Source organism: Piliocolobus tephrosceles, chromosome 6 (assembly GCF_002776525.5).
Source record: "Piliocolobus tephrosceles isolate RC106 chromosome 6, ASM277652v3, whole genome shotgun sequence".
Taxonomy (NCBI): domain Eukaryota; kingdom Metazoa; phylum Chordata; class Mammalia; order Primates; family Cercopithecidae; genus Piliocolobus; species Piliocolobus tephrosceles.
This window is the reverse complement of record NC_045439.1, coordinates 138323913-138337548: the sequence shown is the minus strand read 5'-3', so window position 1 is coordinate 138337548 and position 13636 is coordinate 138323913.

The following is a 13636-nucleotide window of genomic DNA, read 5'->3' as shown; positions in this document are numbered from 1 at the left end:
TCTCCCCACTACCCTCCTCTCCACTGTGCCCCACCTCATGAGTTTTCCATCTCTTGGCCTTTGTTTGTTTTTGCCTTTGTCAATCTCCTGCCTCTGGATGGGTTTCTGTGTGTTTCCAAACTGTCTGGAGCTGTGCACCATGGAGACAGTGTCCTGGGCTGCCTCTAGCCCTGATCTGGTTAGAATAAGCCCCTCTCCTCTGCTTGCATCTCCAGCCTGACATTTGGAACATCCAAAACAAATCATGACATTCCCAAGTAAAGATAGAAACCACCGTCTCCACCCACTCTGGCCGGTGCCCTTGTCCACCTGGAAAGGGTTTTTCGAAAATTTCCAGTGTTCTGCTGTAGTGTCCATATACTGCAGCCCTGAAAAGGGGAAGCAACATTTATTGAATACTTACTTTATATCAGCCACTGGGCTAGACTTTGCATTAAAAATCTGGAAATTAGGCCGGGTGCGGTGGCTCACGCCTGTAATCCCAGCACTTTGGAAGGCCGAGGCGGGTGGATCACCTGAAGTCAGGAGATCGAGACCATCCTGACCAACATGGTGAAACCCCCTGTCTACTAAAAATACAAAAATTAGCCGGGCGTGGTGGCGGGCGCCTATAGTCCCAGCTGCTCAGGAGGCTGAGGCAGGAGAATCACTTGAATCCGGGAGGCAGAGGTTGCAGTGAGCCTAGATTGTGCCACTGCACTCCAGCCTGGTGACAGAGAGAGACTCCATCTCAATAAACAAACAAACAAACAAAGAAATAGACAGACAGACAAATAAAAAATCTGGTTTCCTGCATTAAAATTCAACTGCAAGCTCCCTGAGGACAGTGACTAGGCAGTCTTTGTATACCCAAGTATTTAAGATATGGTGGGTGCTGGAGAAGAGTTTGTTGAGTGAATAAAGGGGTGCAAGGATACAAGAAACGTCCCTATCACAGTAGAGGGTAATGGTTGAATGTCAGCAAAAAGAGAATGAAATTAGACTTGAGGGGAAAAAAATGCATTGACAAGACATTGTGGATGAGTGGGGGTTTCAAAGAAGGTTGTGGACATTTGTTGCTTGAATTCAGGGAGTCCCATTTGCTGTTTCCCCAGAAATACCTTTTGAGGTTAGTGGGGTAGAAAGGACAGTGCCTTGCATTGTTTTTTTTTTTTTTGAGACGGAGTTTCGCTCTTGTCTCCCAGGCTGAGGTTCTGTGGTGCAATCTCGGCTCACCGCTACTACATCCACCTCCCAGGTTCAAGTGATTCTCCTGCCTCAGCCTCCCGAGTAGCTGGGATTACAGGCACGTGCCACCATGTCCAGCTAATATTTTTGTATTAGTAGTAGAGACAGGGTTTCACCATGTTGGCCAGGCTGGTCTCAAACTCCTGACCCCAGGTGATCCACCCACCTTGATCTCCCAAAGTGCTGGGATTACAGGTGTGAGCCATTGCGCCCGGCCGCCTTGCGTTTTATTTAAAGTGCAGATGATCCTGAGAGAGGCTAAACTTGAAACTTATTCATACCTATGTGCAAATGACTGATAACAAGAGCAGGTTTTAGTAGTGAGTTAGGGGAGGGTGGTGAAAGAGAAATCACCAGGGATTCAAGGGCAGGAGCTTTGACCATGTCAAGGAGTGGAGCCACTGGAATCAAACTTTGCTCTAACCCCGTTTGGCCAAAGGAGGACCCCAGTGAAAACAGCATGTGGTGCTGCCAGGCTTTCCAGCCATCGCTGGTGACATTGGTTAATTTAGTCAAACTGCCCACTGGTGGGTCAGGAAGGCCAGTCTCAATTTGTTGGAAGCATGGATCGCAGGCTGCTTTAAAGATGCAGTTTTATTCTTGAGCAAGTGCAGGCTAGCCCAAATGAGCCCATAATATATTGCCTATCAGAGGTCTGTAGGGATTTAAAACTAGCACATCAATTATATTTTTAAAGGGCTAGAAAAATACTTGTCTTATTGGTTCTTTGGCCATCGATTTCCTTTGGATAAGGCCATCTGTTGTTCTTATCACCCAGGGTTCATTCACCCTCCTGGTACCATACCTCAACTTCCTCTCTGGGGAACCAACTCCCTTTCCTACTCTCATTGGTCTTGGAAAGCTGACTGACTGCCACCACACACTATACAAGTAGAGCATTGACTCAGGTCCAAGCCAATTAGTGAGTTACCTCCTCCCGGCCTCAGTGATTGCTTCAGACCTAGGCCTGTGACCCAACTAGTATCTCATCAAAATGAGCCATGAGTTTTGAGATAATAGTATCTCATTTTGATATAATAATAGTATCTCATCAAAATGAACCATGAGTTTTGCTGGGGCTCCTGGAAAAGAGACTTGCATCTCCAGTGGTCCTGAATGTGAGAGGCTGCCATCTTGCTGCCATGCAAAGTCTCAGACTGATGCCAACACAGTGGAAAGCAGAGCTGCTGCCCTGATGATGTTGAGTTCTGAATCTAGTGCTTAAAGCCAGAATTTTCACTTAGGTGACCAATACATTCCTTTTTATTTAACACAGTAAATTGGGTCTTACAGGGAATAAACGTGGGTAGATCTTAACTGACACCCTTTGCCATCCTGGAGCATCACTGTTTTTAATGTAAATCCTTTGTTAACTATAGAAAGGTATGAATTCCAAACTAGTGAGTCTGGATTGATGAAGTTTGACTGTCCTGACCCCTGGACTATTCCCACAAGGCACTCAAACCTGTGCAAAATAGAGATGGGAGGCGGGGGCATGGTGACTCATGCCTGTAATCCCAGCACTTGGGGAGGCCGAAGCCTGTGGATCACTTAAGGTCAGGAGTTTGAGACCAGCCTGGGCAACGTGTTGAAACCCCGTCTCTACTAAAAATACAAAAATTAGCCAGGCATGGTGGTGCATGCCTGTAATCCCAGCTACTCAGGAGGCTGAGGCACGAGAATCGCTTGAACCCGGGAGGCAGAGGTTACAGTGAGGCGAAGGTTGAGTGAGCCAAGATCACACCACTATACTCCAGCCTGGGCAGCAGAGTGAGACTCCATCTCTAAATAAATAAATAAGAGATGGGAAAAACACACACACAAAAGCCACTGTGTTTTGGGGCCTTCTGCAGCCTCAGTCTCAAGGTGCCTCCTTCGGTCAGCTTGGACTGGCTTCTGGCCTCGGAAACCCCAGGGCACCTTGAAGTCCAGAAGCAGCAATGGGTTGGTCTGACCAGGGCTGTGGCTATAAACTACACTGGAGTGGCCTGGCCCTCAGGAAGACCAGAGATGCAGTCTGCAGCAGTAGGAGAAGGGAGGAGGGAAAAGGACACTACCATGTATCAAGTGCCTCCTGCATGATGTGCATATTAAAAGAATTATTTAATCTTCACAATATCCCTGCAAGGCAGATACTATTCTGTTTATTTTACAGAAGAAACAGGTTTGGAGGTGACTCGTGCAAGGTGAAAAGAGGGAGCACCAGGGCTGACTCTAGAGCAGGAATAAGAAAGACAGGCATGGCCAGGTGCAGTGGGTCACACCTGTAATCCCAGCACTTTGGAAGGCTGAGGCGGGCAGATCACTTGAGGTCAGGAGATTGAGACCAGCCCGGCCAACATGGTGAAACCCTACGTGTACTAATAACACAGAAATCAGCTGGACATGGCATGCACCTATAATCCCAGCTACTGGACAGGCTGAGACAGGAGAATCGCTTGAACCTGGGAGGCAGGGGTTGCAGCGAGCTGAGAGCGCACCATTGCACTCCAGCCTGGGTAACAGAGAGAGACTCTGTCTCAAAAAAAAAAAAAAAAAGGCAAGCAGGTGCAAGACTGCAGCTAGAGGGGCTGTCTGAGCAAAGAAGACCTAGGCTGGTGGCATAGGAAGACAAGAGTGCTGACACCAGGCCTAGTGGATAGAAAATGAGTTCTCTTTCTGGGCTGGGGTTGTGAGCTCTGCTCTGTTTTGTGAGCAGAAGGCACCTGCAATGTCAGAAGTGGATACCATGGGAAGTCCCCCGACACCCACTCAGTCAGAGCTCTGAGCTCATCTCCTGTAACCTTCCCAGCCCCATCATTGCAGACCCAGGAGGTGAGCCCAGAGGCACACATGGCACTGAATGTGGGGCAGGAAGGGGATGGCCCCTCCCTTCCACCCCCACTGCCTGCTCAAGCCATCAGCCTGCTCTGATCAAGTTGAAATTTTTGAGACCTTGCATCCAGGGGCTGCTGGCAGCCAAATCCCCCTGATTGCCTGAGATGTTCCTCACATCAGGGAATAAACAGTCACCCCTGTCTGGCCAGCTGGGCTAAGCAGCATTCCTGTGTCCGGGCCTGCCTGGCTGGGTGGGGCTGCAGCCCTTCGTCCACCTCCAGCAGAGGCCTGGAGACAGGAGGGGGAAGGAGGCAGACGGTGTGGGAGCCAGGGGCAGCCCAGGGATCTCTGTGGACAAATGTCTCACTCTCAGTCTGTTTCGGGCCTACAGCTTTGCGTTTGTCTAGCTGAGCAGATCCAGATCCATGTAGGTTTGTGTGACTTCTGGGGTTGTGTGTGTAGGCGGCTGCATTGCTGGTTGCAGCTGGTTCCTCGGTAGAAAGCATGTACTTGTGTGTTTCCCTGTATGTAAGTATTCACATCTGTGTAAGCCCATGTATGTGAGTATCTTTGAGTATCTGGTGAGTGGGTACAAGGGAGAAGGAAGGTGGGTATCTATCTCCAGTTTGAACGGGACATTTCTCCTGAGTCCCCATTTTGCCCCAGCACTAGGCACCTCAGCCTCAAGCCACTCCAGGCACAAGTCCTGTGTTTGTAATGTGACTGTCACTTAAGAGGAGGCCCCTACTGGGCCACTGTCCCTGGGGTGGGAGCCCCTTCACCCCCGCCCAGGGGTTGCCTGGGGAATTAGATTCCGACACCATTCCAGCTAGATCTGAAGTCATCACACTGAAATGGCTCATTTTACAAAAGTGGACACAGTCCACAGAGTTGAGACAGAAGCAGGACTAGAACCCTGGCCTTTAATTCCTACAACCTTGAGATGCTGTGGTTAGGATGACACTAGGGGCTTTGAGCAAGAGGAGCTGCCCATGTTTTTGCAGAGAAGCGGGAGTGTTTTCATCCTAGGCCTGTTTTGAAGATCAGGCTGGTGGCCGAGCTGTTTCCTGAGGAAGCAAGGCTTCTGGAAAAGCGCTGTTCACTAGATGCTCCTAAATCATCTATTCGGCAGTAAAGCTGGGGCAGTGCAACCTGAGTGTGCTCTGCCACCGTCCAGACTCCAGTGTCCAGCATCCAGCCTGGCCTTAGCCAGGCTTTGGGAGGCAACTGGGGACCAAGGGCAGAGTCCTTGGGAAGGCGGAGTTCCCCCCAACATATGACATCTGCTTTCCTGACCTAGGACTCTGGCCTGGGTCTGTGGGGGAGGAGGAAGAGCCGGCTTTTTCAGCCAGTCTGTAAAAGGAATTCCTCTAGGAACCCCCTCTGGCCGCAGACAGGAGGGGGAAGGAGGCAGACGGTGTGGGAGCCAGGGGCAGCCTAGGGGTCTCTGTGGACAAATGTCTCACTCCCAGTCTATTTCGGGCCTACAGCTTTGCCTTTGTCTAGCTGAGCAGGTCAGTGTGGGTTTGTGTGACTTCTGGGTTTGTATGTGTAGGCGGCTGCATTGCTGGTTGCTGCTGGTTCCTCGGTAGAAAGCAGGTACTTGTGTGTTTCCTTGTGTGTAAGTATTCACATCTGTGTAAGCCCATGAATGTGAGTATCTCTTTTAGGGGAGTGTGGGCCTCTACTGCTTGCATAGTTGAATTGGTGTACCACCTGCCTACGTGTGTTTGTGGGGGTACTCAAGTGAGGTTATTTTGGTATAAATAATATGTCAGTGAGCCTCAAAAAGCACATATACCTATTTGTGCAGAAGCATTCATTCACTCATTCTTGATTTATGATTTGCTAATTTACTCAACAAATATTTTTAAAGTGCTTATTCTATGACTGTCCCCATACTAGGCACTGGGAATTTGAAGAGGTGTCTGTGGCCAGAATAGAGCCAGAATGTGGCCATCTAAAGGGTGGGCCCAGGAAAGGAACTGTGGAAAGTAGAGAGAGAAGAACGATCCATTGGTCTAAGTGCCTGTGTGTGTTATTGCCTGTGTATACATGTCTCTGTGTGTCTGTGTGATTGTTCATGTGTCTGTTTCTGTAGAACTCACAGCTTTCCAGCCATCCATTCCCTTGCCTGGGTAGACAGGCTGGGGTGGTGAGAGGGCAATGACCTAAGAGTCCAAGACACTAGCCTATGCTCAGCTTAGACTCACTGTGAGCTGGCCTCAGTTTCCTCATCTGTAGAATGAAACGGTTAGAGTACCTCATCATTAACTGTATAGGCCTTGTTTGGTTTACAGGAGTATGATTGATTCCTGAGTTAATTAATTACTTTTTAGAGGTCAAATTGGGAGATGCCTAATTGTAGAAGCTCTGGGTTCAGACAGAACTCAGTTTGAATCGCAGCTCTGCCATATGTATTTTGTGTCCTTTGGAGTTCTTTAACCTCATCAGGATTGTTGTGAGGATTAAATAAAATAACGTGTGTAAAGTGTTGAGCATGGGCTAGGCGTGGTGGTTCATGCCTGTAATCCCAGCATTTCGGGAGGCCAAGTCAGGAGGATCACTTGAGGTCAGGAGTTCGAGACCAGCTTGGGCAACATAGCCAGACCCCTGTCTCTACAACAAATTTTTTAAAAATTAGCCCAGCATGGTGGCCTGTGCTGGTAGTCCTGGCTACTCAGGAGGCTAAGGCTGGAAGATCACTTGAGCCCAGGAGGTCGAGGCTGCAGTTAGTCATGATCACACCACTGCACTCCAGCCTGGGCAACAGAGTGAGACCCTGTCTTGGAGAAAAAAAATCGTTGAGCATGATGCCAGGCACACACTAGATGTTCAATAAATAATAGCTTCTGTTCTTATCTATAGACTTTCCAGCTTTCATATCTTACAAATGTTGGATTCAGTAGACACGTTGACAAATTGAATTCATGTAAACCACATGTTTAGGGAATTCTGACCCTATGGTGGTTGGAGGTGGGGACAGTGGGGGAGAAAATCTGGCCCTTTGTTTGGTACCTTCTAAGAAGTTGCCAGCTGAGATCTGTGTGAGCCACTCCCTCCACCCCATTCTCTGATGTGGATCCTTGACATCTTCTCAGTCTTATGTACAGATAAGTACGATGAAACACAGGTTCAACACCCTCTTCCGACCTGATTCTGCCCCTGAGTCCCTACCCAGTGAGGCAGGATGCTGAGCTAAATAGGATCAGGCCACAGGGCAGAGCTGGGTCGGTTAAGTCTTCAAGCTCCCTGACATGCCTGTGCCTGCCTCTGCCCAGCCCCAGGATGGGCACTCCAGACAGGCGGAGGGTGTCTGCCTCCATGATTGATATTTCTGGGAGGGCATCGCTCTGGTCCTGGCTCAGGTGGCTGAGAATCATAGAACACCTGACAGACCAAGGAGACCTCCATGACCCCTGTACCCTCAAGGCCTCTGGAATGGCTGAGTTCCAGCAGGTACAAGGAGAGTTGGGGGTGGTCTGGAGATAGTGCCTCTCAACCAGGGTTGCTGGGGGTGACTATCTCGGGAATCCCCTAGAGCCTGTTAAAACTGGCAGCTCCTGTGCTCTCCCAAAATATCCCTGACCTGGAGGGACTGAGGGAGGGGTTTAGGGTGCAGCCAGGGTTGCTGAGTTGGGAAATTCTCTGGAAGTGAGCTCAGGGTGGCCGAGGCCCTGAGGGAAGCAGGGAGAGGGTCTGCCTGGAGGTCATGCTGACCACCCCAATGACCGTCCCCAACGTGGGTCACAGAGAATTGGTTTGATGGTCTCTGAGCTCTAGGGATTACCCTAGAGATGGGAGTAACTTAAACCGCAAAATGCCCCCTGGGGGTCATTGTGATGCCCCCCACCATATCTGGCTGCTCTGTTTGGGGCCAGAACTAGGAATTTTCCTCTTGAAAAAAATTGAAAGCAAGAGAGCAAGCAATGGGTTGTGGCCAAAGTAATGTGTTTAAGGAAATTTCTGCTTCATGCTGGCCAGGACAGGGAATGTCTGGTCAAATAGCTGCTGATGGCCAGGGCCCCTGTAAGTAAACAGGCTGCCTCTGATGGCTGTCCTGAGCTCATTTCCCTCAGCAGCGTGCGAGGGGATGAGGTCACCATGAGTGGGGCCTCCTGGTCATGCAGTTTGTCAGTGAGCAGGATGGAAGCTCGGTGATTGCTGGCGGTCTGGGTGCTGCAACCCAGTTATTGCAAACAGCTGCTTCCATACAAGCAGCTCTGACACCCTCCTACACATACTCCATGGGACTCTAGCCACATCCATGACCCCACAGCAGGGGTGTTCCTGGCAAGATCTGGGCTTAACTGTCCCATATCCAGCTTTTATCCAAAGCCTCTCCCTCAGCCAGACAGCTGGGCTTCCCCTGGTCTATGAAGGGCACATAGGGTGGGTTCAGTTGTAAGGAGTGGCCCCTAGAGGTACAGGCTCATGTTCTGCCCCTGCAGAGAGCAGATAGTGGCAACGTGCCCTACAGCCTGTCTCCCGGGGCTAGGCAGCCAGGTCCAGAGGGGGACTTTCCATGAGCAGAGAGCCCAGGTCAGGGGAGGTTAGGAGCTGGGGTGGGGAGGAAGCCACAAAGCCCTCTCTGTGCCTCCTCCACCGGCTCTTCCTGAGCCTTGCAGCCACGAGGTGAGGTTCATGGGGTTTGAAAGCCCTGCAGCAGAATTACTGAGGAGCAGCTGCCAGTTTGGGACAGGCTCTATAGCCTCCTCACTCCCCCAGGCCATCCCCATGTCACCTCCTGGCCGGGGAATGTGGAGCAGTAAGACTCTAAATAGAGAGGTGGGCCAGAATCTTCTTGGGGGTAGGTCTGGGCCTTTTCCTTCTTGTATCCCCCCAGCATCCTGGCCTGGCTTTGCAGTTGACCTGTCAGTCACACAGACCAGCCCCACAGAGTAAGTGGCCCACTCCACGGCTGCCTGACCTACTCCAGGCTGACCAAATCCTCAGACCAACCAACAGGCTCACAGGAGACTCACTGCTTCTGTGATGTACAGCCTGATTGACCAATAGGCCATCCTGTTAGTCTACTTATTCAACAAATAGTCATTGAACACTAGTTTGTGCCAGATCTTGTGCTGGGTGCAAGGGATACAGCCAAAAACAAGACGGACAAGATCCCTGCTCTTAAGGCACTGAGAGTAAGCCATACGGCTTGGCTGTGTCCCCACCCAAATCTCTTCTTGAATTGTAGTTCCCATAATTCCCACATGTTGTGGGAGGGACCCTGTAGGAGATCACTGAGTCATGGGGGTGGGTCTTTCCTGTGCTGTTCTCATGATAGGAATAAGTCTCACGAGATCTGATGGTTTTATAAAGGGGAGTTCTCCTGCACATGCTCTCTTGCCTGCCGCCATGTAAGATGTGACTTTGAGGCCAGGCGCAGTGGCTCACGCCTGTAATCCCAGCACTTTGGGAGGCCGAGGCGGGTGGATCACCTGAGGTCGGGAGTTCGAGACCAGCCTGACCAACATGGAGAAACCCCGTCTCTACTAAAAATACAAAATTAGCCGGGCCTGGTGGCGCATGCCTATAATCCCAGGTACTAGGGAGGCTGAGGCAGGAGAATTGCTTGAACCTGGGAGGTGGAGGTTGCAGTGAGCCGAGATCATGCCATTGTACTCCAGCCTGGGCAACAAGAATGAAACTCTACCTCAAAAAAAAAAAAAAAAAAAAAGATGTGACTTTGCTCTTCCTTCATCTTACACCATGATTGTGAGGCCTCCAAGTCATGCGGAACTGTGAGTCCATTAAACCTCTTTCCTTTATAAATTACCCAGTCTTGGCTATGTCTTTATTAGTAGTGTGAGAACAGACTAATATAGTAAGTAAACCATGATAGAGTGTGATCTGTATATTATATATTATGAAGGAAGTAAATGAGATTCTGTGGGAGACAGTATCCAGCAGGCCCTCCCCTGGATATAACCAAAGTCAGGGAAGACCTTCCTGACACATTATCTGAGACCTGGGGATTGAGAATGAGAAATGACCATGCAAAAAGCCTGTGGAAGAGCTTTCCACATGGAGAAAGGCAATGCCAAGGGCTTGAGGTGGGGAAGATCTTGGCATAGTCTTGGGATAGCCAGAAGACCCATGTTACTGGAACACGGTGAGGGGAAGGCAGTAAGTACAGAGGTGGACAAGAAGCTTCTTGGTGGTTCTTGCCTAAGGGGAAGGCAGCATGTGGAAGGGCTGCAGAGGAGGGCAGGAGCCTACCAAACAGGAGACAGGGCCTTGGGATCCACAGTAAGGACTTAGAGAGGAGTGAGGGGAAGGCCCTGAGGGTTTATGCGAAAGTGTGACACACATTCAAGAATAAATATATAATGGAATTTTTGTAATAGTTAAAAACCTTCCCACAAAAAAATAAAATGAAACCCTCCAGGCCTAAATGCCTTCACTAGTGAACTCTACTAAACATTTAAGGAAGAAATAATACCAACTTTATATAAAATCTTCCAGAATATTGAAAAGGAGGGAATACTTCCCAACTCATTCTGAGGCCAGCCTTACCCTGATACCAAAACCAGACAGAGATATTCCAAGAAGGCACGGCCGCTCATGTCTATAATCCCAGCACTTTGGGAGGTCAAGGAGGATAGATCACTTGAGCTCAGGATTTCAAGGCCAGCCTGGGCGACATGGTGAAACCTCGTCTCTACAAAAAAAACAAAAGTTAGCCAGGTATGGTGGTGCATACCTGTAGTCCTGGCGACTTGGGAGGCTGAGGTGGGAGGACCACTTGAACCTGGGGAGGCAGAGGTTGCAGAGCTGAGATCGCGCCACTGCACTCCAGCCTGGGCAATAGAGCCAGATCTACTCTCTAAAAACAACAATAAAATCATACTGAATGGTTAAAGATTGAATGCTTTCACTCTAAAATTGAGAATGAGGTAGAAAATATCTGTTCTTTTTTTTTTTTTTTTTGAGACGGAGTCTCGCTCTGTGGCCCAGGCTGGAGTGCAGTGGCCGGATCTCAGCTCACTGCAAGCTCCGCCTCCCGGGTTCACGCCATTCTCCTGCCTCAGCCTCCTGAGTGGCTGGGACTACAGGCGCCCGCCACCTCGCCCGGCCAGTTTTTTGTATTTTTTAGTAGAGACAGGGTTTCACCGTGTTAGCCAGGATGGTCTCGATCTGCTGACCTCATGATCCGCCCGTCTCGGCCTCCCAAAGTGCTGGGATTACAGGCTTGAGCCACCACGCCCGGCGAAAATATCTGTTCTTATCATTTCTATTCAAGATTATACTGGGGGTTCTAGTCAATGCAATATAGGAAGAAAAATATAAACCATATAGTTTGGAAAGGAAAAAGTAAAAGTAAAACTATCTTTATTTATAAATGGCACCTATATGGAAAATCTTAAGTAATCTGGGAAACCTAAAATGAGTAAGTGAGGGGCCAGGCGCAGTGGCTCACGCCTGTAATCCCAGCACTTTAGGAGACTGAGGTGGACAGATCACCTGAGATCAGGAGTTTGAGACCAGCCTGGCCAACATGGTGAAACCCCGTCTCTACTAAAAATATAAAAATTAGCTGGGAGTGGTGGCAGGCACCTGTAATCCCAGCTACTTGGGAGGCTGAGGCAGGAGAATCGCTTGAACCCAGGAGGCAGAGGTTGCAGTGAGCCAAGATTGTGCCACTGCACTCCAGCCTGGCCAACAGAGCAAGACTCCATCTCAAAAAATAAATAAATAAATAAAATGAACAAGTGAGGTTAGCAAAGTTGCAGGATGCAAGATTAATATATGAAAAGTAATTGTGTTTCTCTATAGGAGCAACAAACACTTGGAAATTGACATTATAAAAACAATCTATAATACCATCAGAACTCCAAAATATTTAGGGATAAATCTGACAAAACATGTGCAAGCAATTAAAGAAGATCTAAATAAGTGGTGAGAGATACTCTGTTCATGGATCAGAAGACCTGATATTTTCTTTTTCCTTTTTTTTTTTTTTTTTGAGATGGAGTCTCACTGTTGCCCAGGCTGGAGTGCAGTGGCACAATCTCTGCTCACTGTAAGCTCCGCCTCCCGGGTTCACGCCATTCTCCTGCCTCAGCCTCCCGAGTAGCTGGTACTACAGGCACCTGCCACCACGACCGACTACTTTTTTTGTATTATTTAGTAGAGATGGGGTTTCACCATGTTAGCCAGGATGGTCTCGATTTCCTGACCTTGTGATCCGCTTGCCTCAGCCTCCCAGAGTGCTGGGATTACTGGTGTGAGCCACTGCGCCCGGCCAAACGTAATATTTTCAAGATTACAATTTTCTGAAATTGGCATATAGATTCAAAATAATTTCTATCAAACTTGCAGCAATCTTTTGTTTTTTTGTAGTAAACAACAAGCCGATTCTAAATGTATGTGGAAATGCAAAGGACCTTGAATAGCCAAAACAATTTTTTAAAGAATTATAAAGTTAGATTACTGGCTCTAATTGACTTCAAGACTACAGATAAAGCTACAATAATCAAGACAGTGTGGTATTGATATAAAGATAAACATACAAATCACTGAAAAAGAAAAGACCATCCAGAAATAGAGATAGACACACATGGTCGATTGATTTTTTGTGAAGGTGACAAGGTACTTTGGGGAAAAGATAGTATTTTCAACAAATGGTGCTAGAACAACTGGATATCTTGTGGCAAAAAAAATGAACCTCTATCCTTACTTCACACCATACACAAAAATTAATCCAAATAGGCCACAAATCTAAATACAAGAGCAAAAACTATACAACTTCTAGAAGATGATGTAGGAGAAAATCTTTATAATCTTAGGTTGGGCAAAACACTAATAATCAGTGACAAAGTTTATAAACTTCACTGAAATTTAAAACTTTTGCTCTCTAATGATACCACTAGAAAAATGAAAAGATAGCTATCAGTGGGAGAAAATATTTGCAAAACAAATATCCAACAAAGGACTTGTATCTAGAATATATTTTTTAAAAAACTTCCTTATATACTTAGAATATATGAAGAATAAATGATTTGTATCTAGAATACATAAAAATATTCACAATACAAAAGACAAATGTAAAAAAATGAACAAAAGTTTTCAACGGACACTTTGCTAAAGAAGATACACAAATTGCAAATAAACACATGAAAGGATCCTCTTCGGTTATAAGAAATGTAAACTAAAACACAATGAAATACCACTGCACACCCACTGAAAAAGCTAAAATTAAAAGACTGACCATATGAAGTGTTGGCAAGAATGTGAAACAACTATAACCAGTTCTACACTAGTGGTAGGAATGTATAAGCACTTTAGAAAACTGGCCGGGCATGGTGGCTCATGCTTGTAATCCCAGCACTTTGGGAGGCCAAGGTGGGTGGATCACCTGAGATCAGGAGTTCGAGACCAGACTGGCCAACATGGCAAAACCCTGTCTCTACTAAAAACACAAAAATTAGCTGGGTGTGGTGACACACACCTGTAACCCCAGCTACTCAGGAGGCTGAGGTAGGAGAATCACTTGAACCTGGAAGGCGGAGGTTGCAGTGAGCTGAGATCATACCACCACTGCACTCCAACCTGGGCAACAGAGCAAGACTCCATCTCAAAAAAA